General features: G+C 34.1%; 1 pseudogene; it reads left to right on the plus strand.

Annotated features, from left to right (window-relative positions):
• LOC101593150 overlaps window positions 1-11,274 on the plus strand; it is a 34,881-nt pseudogene that overhangs the window by 3,336 nt on the left and 20,271 nt on the right.

Below are 11,274 nucleotides of genomic sequence, written 5' to 3' on the forward strand. Positions count from 1 at the left end.
TATACCTAGTATTTTGGAGAAAGTCTACAGAGTGTTCAGGGTCTCATTACTAGATCAGACCTGTGGTGATTCTCCTGTTTACAGCCTCCCAACTGTGAAATTACAGGCTCAAGGCAACAAGCCAAGTCTCAATTACTGTCTCAGCATGCCCAGGGGGCAATGCCGGCAAGGCAGGCCCAGGGATTGCACCCCTGGCCCCTGGGCTTACTTGCAGTCACTTTAATCAGCTAAGCTATTTAGCTGGCCCTAAAAGCCATATTTTAATGATCCATGAAGGCCATATACTCTTTAAAGAAATAAAAAATTAAGGCTGTCAATAAAATATAGAAATTATCAATATTTTTGGAAATTAATAATATGCATTTAAATTGCTTATTCCAAAGATTATAAAACTTATATGTATTTTTTCATCTTAATTTAAAATAAAAATGTCTCCATTCATATAAAACAATTGTACAGACTGAAAATCCACATATATTGAAAACTATAGAAATTACTGTTTTAAAATTTTTCTCATGTAGCTTGATTCTTTTTGTTTTCAACTGTCTAATATTTCAAATAAGTTGAAAGAAAAAATCCAGTTTACTCAGCTCTTTCCTAATTCTGTTTTTTTTCCTTTTTTAATAAAATTGAAAAAGATGTCTTGGTATTTCTGTTTTATGAAATTTCTTTAGCCATTCTTCTATGGTATATTTACTGACTAAATTTTATTAGGCTTTCTTTGGCTGAAAGTAATTAAAAAGGGATTATATATAAATTTATTGTCAAAATAAAAGTGTTAAATCATCTGGAATGTTGAAAGAATCCAAGATAATGCTATAAATGGGGAAGACTGAAATAAGCAAGAAAAGGAAAACTAGAAAAACCTGTAAGACGTTAGACTTAAATTCAAACATCATGCCATCATGAATGTAATCATTGCATTAAATATGAATTAACTATTAGTACCAATTAAAATATTTAACTAGGGCCAACAAGATAGCTCAGCAGACTAAAGCACCTGCTTAAGCAACTTTAGTAAAAGACAGGAACCGTGATTCAATCCCTTGCCACGTATGCTGCCGCAGCCCCATCCCCAGGGTGGGCTGAGCCAGCCAGAATCCAGGTGTAGTGGCTCATGTCTGTAATCCAAGTCCTGGGGAGACTGCAAATGGAAGGATCACTATGAAGATGAGTGCCGTAGTGACAACCTATAACAACCAAACAATTAAAAAAAAAGATTACTAGAATGGATACTATTTATTTATTTATTTATTTATTTATTTATTTATGGTACCAGGGATTGAACTCAGGACCTTGTGCTTGCCAGGCAAGCACTTATTCTACTGAGCTATCTCCCCAGCCCTTAGAATGGACTTTTTTTAAATGACACAACTTTATATCAACTTCTAGAAACTTACTTCAAATATGACATAGGTAACTATTAATAATAAAAATATATATATTAAATTTTTTAAAAAAAATTACTCTTGCAAGATAACATGTTACATTTAGGAACAGATATCTTGGATAGCAAAGCTGTCACTCAATGCAAAGATTCAATGGTGGAATCTTTAGGCAGGTCTCTTGTCTGCCTAAACCAAAACACCTCTGCCTATTTATACTTTTTCTTATAGATACATAGATTAAGGACCTGAGTAGCTCCTTATCTTATCCAACTCCTTTTTTGTGGCAGTTATCCCTGCCAATGTGAGCTGACAAATCGGCCTCCAGCATTTACCAGCTGCCGCAATTCTCCTGTGGATCCACTTTGCTCACTTGTCCAGAGAAATGTGTGCTTCTTCCTCTACCTAGCAGCTCCGTGTATAGTTGTTCTCCTTAGGCCTTCTTTTCTTTCTTTCTTTCTTTTCTTTCTTTCTTTCTTTCTTTCTTTCTTTCTTTCTTTCTTTCTTTCTTTCTTTCTTTCTTTCTTTCTTTCTTTCTTTCTTTTTTCGCAGATTCGGGCATTGAACTCAGGCCCTTGCGCTTGCCAGGCAATCTCTTATTCTACAGAGCCATCTCCCCAACCCCAAGCGTTCCTTTCTGAGATCCTCAAGTCTCTAGGACTCTTGGTTATTTGGTACATCATAGATACACACTACGATCAGATTTATCACAGGGAATTTGTACCTGTACATGATATATCATTTTGATTCCTCTTTTCTTCCATTCCCCTCACCTCTCTTCATTCAACCGCTCCTCCCTTCCTTATTCACAAAGCTTTGCTTCCATTTTATCATTTTTGATTTTTTTCCTATTCCTTTCCTTCCTTTTCCTCTCAGTTCATTCTTTTGGAATAATTTCTTCCCATTTCACATGATCTATTGTACATTTTGGTGCTTATTTACTGTTTCAGTTTCTTACACCGGGGAGACAATGCATTGTTCACATATGAGTCCGATTTACTTCACCTAAGAGCACAGTCTCAGTTGTATCCATTTGCTTAGAAATGTCTCAAGTTTATTCTTATTTCTGGTGCAATAGCACCCCAGTTTTACTAAAAAATAAATACTGCATCTGGGAAGAGTAACAGATTAGTTTTGTTACTAATAGCCTATAATAAATGATTTATCAAACAACCAACTGGAAAAAATTCTAGAATGATGAAATTGGACTTGAACAACTCAGGTACTAACTATATTGTTAGATAAGCTACATACCTCTTTGAGCTTACATTTCTTCATCTATTACTAATAAAAGTAACCATCTTCAAGCGCCAAAAGTATATATTGTGTTGGTAAGCTCTCAGGGGCATGGACAGCTGTAGAGCCAATATTGTTGACCTACTACAATGAAGATGTTGTATCCCTTTGACTAACAGCTATACCACTTTTTATCTTTTTCATTCAGCTCTTTATTGGTTATCATGATTGATGCAAAAGAAAAAGACAGAAATAGGCTTAAGAGATGGAAAGGGAAAAAGAAAACTGCTGCTATTTGTTCAAAATATGATTGTTTACATAGAGATTCCAAGACAATGAATGGACAAGTTAACAGAACTTTTAAAGGAATTGTACAAGGTTGCTGAGATAAAGACCTACATACAAAACAAATGAAAAATTTTCCTATAAACTAGTAGAAAACATAATATTTAAAGCATTCATGTTGCCATATCAACAAAAACAAAAAGGGTCCACTAAAAAAAAGTGTTAGTACAAATGGAAAAGAAAATCATAAAACTTTATTTATTTTAATCTGTTTATTTATTTATTTGGTACAGGGTCTCACTACGCAGGTCAGACTCACGGTGATCCTCCTGTCTCATCTTCCCCAGCCCTGAGATTACAGGAGTGTACCATCATGCCCATTTTTGTTGGCAGGCTCAGCCCCAGGCCAGCATCACATTTGGTACTGGGGATCAAACCCAGGTCCTTGCTCTGACCAAGCAGGTTCTTAGACCACTGAGCTATCTCCCCAGCTGATAAAACTTTAATGAATAACCTAAAAAATCCTAAGAAAATGGACATTATTTTGTATGTTTGTTTGTATGAAAATGTCTAATAATGCAGTAAATATCTTTCAAATATTAATCTGTAAATTCAATATAGTTTGAATAAAAATCACAACTTGGAAAAGTATCAAAAATAAATTACTCACAGGATATCTAATAATAATAACTGGAATATGAGCAGTTACATTGAAGATAGCAATGTGCAACATAACAACCACTGTTAAATACCATTTTGTTTTGCTTTTCTGAATATTTTTGTTTTGCTTTTTAAAGAGGTGTATTTTTATAATGTTTTACTTATTATTTTAAAATTCTTTTAAAAATAAATTATTAAACAATAAAAAGTATAAGAACATAATTCAAGGGCTGGGGAGATAGCCCAGTAGAATAAGTGCTTGCCTGGCAAGCACAAGGGCCTGAGTTCAATCCTTTTTCCACCAAACAAACAAACAAACAAAAAAAAACCCTCCATAATTCAAGGTTTATTGAAAGGAAGATTTAATGTTTCAAATATTTGATCAATTTAAATGCCTATATCTGGTATCCTGAGCAACAAATTTGATGATAATAATATATAATAAGGCAATCATTTTTAATTTCCTGTTACTGTTTTGAAATTCTTTATCACTTTTATCATCACATGGTGTTTTTTTTTCTTTGTTCTTATTATTTATTGTTTGTTTGTTTTTTGGTGGAACCAGGAATTGAACTCAGGCCCTTGCGCTTGCCAGGGAAGCACTTATTCTACTGAGTCATTTCCCCAGCCTCTATTATTTGTTTTTGTTTCTTTCCTCTTTAAAATAAAAAAAAAATTTTAGGGTGCCAGGGAGATGGCTCAGTAGAATAAGTGCTTGCCTAGCAAGCGCAAGGGCCTAATTTCAATCCCTGGTTCTGACATATATATATATATATATATATATATATATATATATATATATATATATATTTTTTTTTTTTTTTTTTTCTTTGCAACTAGTCAAAATGGATTTTAGGATACAAAGAAATTACTAGTAATTTTTTTTAAATGAATGATAATTTTTATAGGAATTACTAATGAATTCTAACAGTACTGTACATATATTTACCAAGATGATTTAAAAATATACGAGACAAAAACTTTTAAAGTTGAACAAAAATATTCCCAAATCAAAATTGCAAACTCAGATATGTCCTTTAGAGATGGTTAAAAACACTAAATAGAAAATCAATAGGGATACAAAACATGTTAGGATCAAGGTCATCAGTAAAAATATTTTCCCCAAACAACAGAATACATATTTTTCTTAACTTCATATGACAGACATACCATATGTCTGTTTAGGAAAATAGCAGAATTTAACTTTTGAATGTATGGGACATTTACTAAATGAGAATGCAGTGAATTCAACTAGAAATTGCTAACAAAGAAGGACATTTCCATCTTTCCGTGTCTGCAGCAGCATAACTCATAAAGCTTAAGGTTTGAAAACACCATACAAGTCTAACAGCAGAGGGATAAAAACTAAACAACAAAATGTTATTCGGGCAGAAAGAAATTAAAATCATGCTATTTGCTAGAAAATCTATAGAGGAGACCATAATTTTTAGTGAAATAATTCAAATGCAGAAAGCTAAATATTGAGTTTTCCTATTTGAGATAAAAAAAACTAAACATAAATAAATTAAACAGTGAAATAAAGAAGAGATAGTAAAACAGAAGTGAACTTTGTAGATCTGTGATGGGAATCACAGGGAAGAGTAATATGTGATGAGAACAATATAAAATGATCAAGATTATGCTATATACAGGTGCAATTTCTACAATAGAAATATAAATATTAGGAATTCATAGAAATGCAGCAATGATAAATAACAACAACAACAACAATTTCTTAGTTGGAAATTAAACAGCGCAACTCGAAATAAGCCATATAAATAAGCCCCCCCTCTAGGTCAACCCTCCTATATTGAAGCCTTAAGCATCTCAGAATATAAAAGACGTGGAGCCAAGGCCTTGAAAGGCGTGAATACTTTAAACTGGTGTGTTCTATTTCACTATCACTATGGTCTCAAGTTGCACCCACTTACCTATAAAGGTCTCAAGTGCATCTTTCTTTATGGTTGAATAATACCCCATTGTGTAAGAAGACCGCATCACTTTTATTCATTCCTCAGTTGATGGGCACATGGGTTGTTTTTAAGAAAAAAAAAAAATCTGAACTGTTTACTCTAAACTAAAACCTCAGTATTAAAGTTTAATTACGGTAAAGTAGATGGATTTTGGGTTGTAGTTTGGGCACTTTTCTCTAACAGGTTCCCCATCACTATGCTAGGGCGCATACGCGGGCGCACCCGCATGCGTGTGTGCGTGTGTGTGTGCGTGCGTGCGTGTGTGTGTGTGTGTGTGTGTGTGTGTGTGTGTGTGTGTGTGTGTGCATGCGTGTTGTGAGAGGAGGCAGAAGCATGACCGTCTGCATGCCAAGGAGAAAATCCTCAGAGGAAGTCAAGACTGGTGCGCACCGTCTTCAGCTCCCCAAACTGCAGGAAAACAAATTGGTTTTCATGAACCCAGCCACGTATCTTGTTAGGACAGATTTATCATAGTTACATAACCTGTGAGTTAAAAAGCAAATCTTAACAGAAATTAAAAACCGATAAAAGTGAATGAAAATGCAATGTAGTAAACAATCTCTGGGACATAATACAACTTGTGGTTAGGGTAACATTGGTAGCACTATCTGCTCATATTAGAAAAGAGGAGATTAAAAACAAACAGTTTTATTTTTAGGTGAATAGGAAGTTGTATTCAAAATGCTGGGAATTATACAGAGCAGAAACGCGAGTCTTCTTGATCTCTAAGCGTTTCAATTAAATTCCTTTTGTGGTCAGGAGCAGACAGTCTATCGCTAGCCATTACCTTGCTTTATCGAATGGACTCGCACCCTCTCTCCTTTCTCACCGGTGTCTGAACAGACACTGGAAATTCTACCCAAAATTATTGTCTTTTGTTGTGTGGGTGTTTCAAGGAAAATCGGCGAGCCTGTGGCTTAGGGAGCGGTACCATTCAGCCTCCACGTAGCTCGTAGCTCGCTACAAGCCATCACCCTCAGGTCAAATGCATTTTCTGTTCTTCCAGCTTCAAAGAGAAGCTGAAGCCTGGCGACTTTCCCTAAAAGTGTAAACTGTTGTTTTGTGGTATCTGTGAGAGATAGGTTTGAAGACCTGCATGAATACCAAAACTCAAAACTGATCGAGTCTTTTTATTAACTGCAATATATTTGCTTATGAACTCAGTGTATTCTCTAATACTGCTTAAGTTGTTAATACAAAATTTAATACATTTATAAATAGATGTTTGATAAATGATATATAGTCTATATAATACTGGAAATAATATCAATCCAAATAACCTTGCATTCAGTCAAGTGTTTTTTTTTTTTTTTGTTTGTTTGTTTGTTTTAGCCATTTCAACATCTTAAAAAAAATTCATGCACCCAGATGGCAAATACAGTCTTCTGGATATACTCTTCTACTGAACATGAAGTGTAGCTCAGTACTAGATTGGTTTGCTTACATAAACCATAAATCATGATAGTATTTTTTCATTTAGATGGCAGTAATCATTGGTAAGCCAGTTCCACAAAGCTGTGGTATTGGTTCATCTTTGTCTATTTCCCTTTACTCTAACGTTATAGCCATCATAACCAATATGAAAATGAGTTACATAAAGAAAAATTATACTATGTATGCTGAAATTTGAGTAAACTATTCATTCAATCACCTTTGAGTATTCTGATCATTCACTGTTCTGGAGATTATGTTAGCTGTCATACCATTTCCAGGTGCATAACAGAAAGTATTTCAATAACCACAACAAAGAAAATGGTTCATATGATTTTAGGTGTCAATAACCATAAAGCAAATTTGAAGCTATAAATATCTTTTCAAAACTGTATTTCCATACACTGCTAGCTCTCTGACTCACAGCAAGTATTACTTTCAAGAAAGGAAAGATTGCATCAGCCATTGTCAGATAAATTATTCAGTAACCAAGTATTTAATCTATTTTCACCACAGTTAAAATGGATCAGTTTTTAAACAATGCATATTATATAAGGCTCAAAAAAAAGAATAGACTGTTATCTCTATATATGCTACTGGTTAGGATTACTTGGAAATTGTAATGTTCTCTAATTCTTGGGTTTCTTATTTCACTAAAGCAACAGTATATACCAAGGAATTTCCCCCCATAAATCCACTAAATACAGGTAAGCAATTTAAAATGTCAGCTTCCACTGTTAATCAGAGTACTTCCTATAATAATATGCATAAGTATATTTTAGTATATATGTCTATGTATGTGTAAAAGACAAATGTATGCGTATTATGTGTGTATATTTATGTAAAACATGCTGATTTACTTGAAACAGTTGAATTTTTTTTAATAATATAGATTTCACAAATCTTTGTTTTTTAACATTTATTTATTTATTTATTTATGGTTCAGGGTCTTGCTATGCAGCTTGGAAGCATACTGATCCTTCTGTCTCAGCTTTCCCAGTGTTGGCATTACAGGCATGCGCCCTTTCTCCCGGTTTTGAGTGGAAAACATGGCACAGAGCAAGCATGGCATGCAGTACCAGGGATTGAACCTGGGTTCTTGTGCTTGCTAAGCAGGCGCTTAGACTTCTGAGCTATCTCCTCAGCCCAAAATTCAATTAATATTTATTTACTTGTCTTGTGATATCAAGAATCAAATTCCAGACCTTGCTTTTGCCAGGCAGGCACTTGCGCCACTGAGCTATCTTCCCAGAATTCTACAAATCTTTTGCAAGTTTTTGCCTAAAGGAAAAAAAAATCAAAATGGTTTATTGTTAATCCTGTTCCAGATTTAACAGTAGTGGTTGTGAACTAATGACATTAAAAAGACAATGCCTTCTCTGTCAGAAAGCTTATATTCTGGTAGGTAGAAATTCAAAGCACAGTGTTGTTTTAATTTGCATTTCACAGATTGCTAGTGATGTGGAGCATTTTTCTCATATATTTATTCACTTCTTTAATTTCATCCTCTGACAAATGTGTTTTCATCTCAAATGCCCATTTCTGGATTGGGTCTTTAAATTTTGGGGTGCTCATGTTTTTTAGTTCTTTATATATTCTAGAGAGCAGACCTTTGTCTGAATACTTATTTGTCAAGATTTTTTCCAAATTTGTGTATTGTCTTTTAACTTTGTTGATAATTTCTTTTGATATGAAAAAATTTCTCAATAAGAGGAGATCCCAGTTGTTAATTCTTGCAAGTGTTGCCCATGTGATTTGATTTTTGTTCATGAACTCTTTGCTCTTTGCCTACTACTTCAAGAGTTCCTCCTACTTTCTCTCCCAGGAGATTTACGGCAATAATAAGCTTCTCTTCTGGAGGGTTAAAAACCTAAGTTTGCAGACCAAAAATTAGAGAAAAAGAAGGGTTGCAAGGACAGCCAACAATTTTGCCCTAGCCTGTCAAGGTCAGTGAGGACTCAGGACATAGTAGAACCTATACTGTAAGATCATGTAACTCAGTTGTGCCCCAAATTGTCTGATCAAGGTGATTATGGGACCACAGAGGAATGTGATCGATGATGTACTGTGTGCCTAAAGAGAGTCATATGATGAGAAAACATTCTCTCAGGCTTTCACAAAGAGCAAATTGGTCAAAAAGTGGCTGTGACTCATTCACATGACTGACACTCACAAAGATCTACAAAGTGAAGTACAGGATTTCTGGATGAGTCCTGAGGGCACTTGACTGACTGTGTCAGATACAAAAGTTACATTTTTTGTTATACAGGTCTTGCTTTATCTTGGTCTTAACCATCCAATAGAAAAGTGTAGAAACAAGGTTTAAAAAGTGAAGCCATGTTCATGTGCTGAGCTGTGAAAGGCTCAAGTCATCAGATTCAGACATTGCTAGTCCTGTGGATAACCCACTACTATTGTGGAGTACCAGACTATATTGAAATAGTTTGACAAATTCATGCACCTACAAAATTTGAATGGCAGTGGAATACCCATCTCTAACAAAACTGACCAAAAAAGGTGATATAAATGAAGGACAATTTTGTATCTGTATATACAAAATAGGATAAATATATAGCTACTTTCTCTTAATTAAATAAGAAGGAAGATCTGTACTAATAGTATTTGGACAGGATATCATGTCTGCATCTTGTGCTATGAATGACTACTACAAAGACAACAATATACAATGTATTAATTGTTATAACTCTCCTACCAAACTGTTTTGAAGCTGTCACATTTAAATTTATTTTCAATAAAATTAATAAAAAATAAATTATTATTTAGATTTCTTATTATTATACATGAAGGATAATAAATCATTTTAGAAGAAAAAGGAAAAAAAAGAAATTGAAAGCACATACATGGGGTATGGTAGTGCACACCTGTAATCCCAGCACTCAGAAGGATTAAAACAGGAAGAACACTACAAGTCCAATCTGTGTAGTGAGACCTTGTAAACCTTGTGCGAAGTACTTAAAGAAGAGAAATTCAAAGTACAGCTATCAATGCAGGCAGATCCTATTGTGAAGAGTTGACCCTAAAATTAAAGAAGCAGATAAATGTGCGTTGCTTACTCTCTCCTAAGCTGTTTATTGAAGGATTCCCAAAGAAAATATAAAGGAGGATTGCCACTGGTATGAGAGCTTAGCTTCATTTCAAGACAGAAAAAGTCGTACTAGTAATGAGTTTATATTGCTAGTATAAAAAATTACTACACACTTGATGGCTTAGATAGAAATTTATTTTAAAATTCTGGAGACAAGTATCCAAAATTAATTTCTCTGGGGTAAAGACACAGTAGTTGTATGGCTGGTTCCCTCTAGAGGCCTGGAGGAAATGTGCACATTCCTTGCTTTCTCCCTTTTGAGTCCTTATCTACAATACTAGACTTGTAGCCACTTCCTGTCTTCAAAAAACATAGCTCCCATTTCTGCTTTTACAGCATTGTATTTGTGTTCCTTAGACCAGTTTAATGATATTAGGAGCACACATTAATCCTAGAGAATCTCACTATATCAAAACCCTAAATTTATGGCATCTACAAAGTCCGTTTTGAGCCACAGGTGCCAAGGATCTCTCATCGGGTCCCTAACCAGCCTACCATGCATATTTTCAAGGCAAGCAGACAGAAAATCTAGAGTCCCACAACTGATAACAGTCCGGAATGTAATTTTGAAAACCAGAGGTAGATAAAGATTATGCTTTTCCCCAATTGAGAATTAAAACCCCTGTAAGTTCAAAGAATTTTATTGAGTAGAAAGAACAGAACACCATAAGAGATATGAGAATCATAAATATATAAACAATATGGATCTTGTGAATACTTTTCATAACTGAAGTATAAAGATATGCACTCTTTTTGATCTTGTGTACAGAGACTTGAACTCAGGACATTATGCTTACCAGGCAGATGCTGTGCTGCTGAGCTATATCCCCCATGATTTATTCCATTTTATGCTGAATTCCAGTAACTTTTTCATTCTGTCTCTTAGGGTTTGTGATACACTTTATTTTTTTATATTTGACATACTTTTTTTTTTTATAAATTTCCTTGCTGGTATAAATGTTTTATATTTGAAAAAGTTATCTGGGATATTATGTTAAAGACTTGCTTAATCTTTTTTTTAATGGTTAGTACATTGTATATTGTTATTGCCAAAGTAGTTTCTCATATTACAAGATATAGGCAAGAAATAATAAGCAAATAACATAAGTACAAACCTCTTTTTTTTAAGTCAACAGAAAATGGAAATATACTTTTTAAAGTTTCTAATACTAGGAGAAGATATCATACAATGTCTTTT

This window comes from Octodon degus, unplaced genomic scaffold (assembly GCF_000260255.1).
Source record: "Octodon degus isolate 3935 unplaced genomic scaffold, OctDeg1.0 scaffold00024, whole genome shotgun sequence".
NCBI lineage: Eukaryota > Metazoa > Chordata > Mammalia > Rodentia > Octodontidae > Octodon > Octodon degus.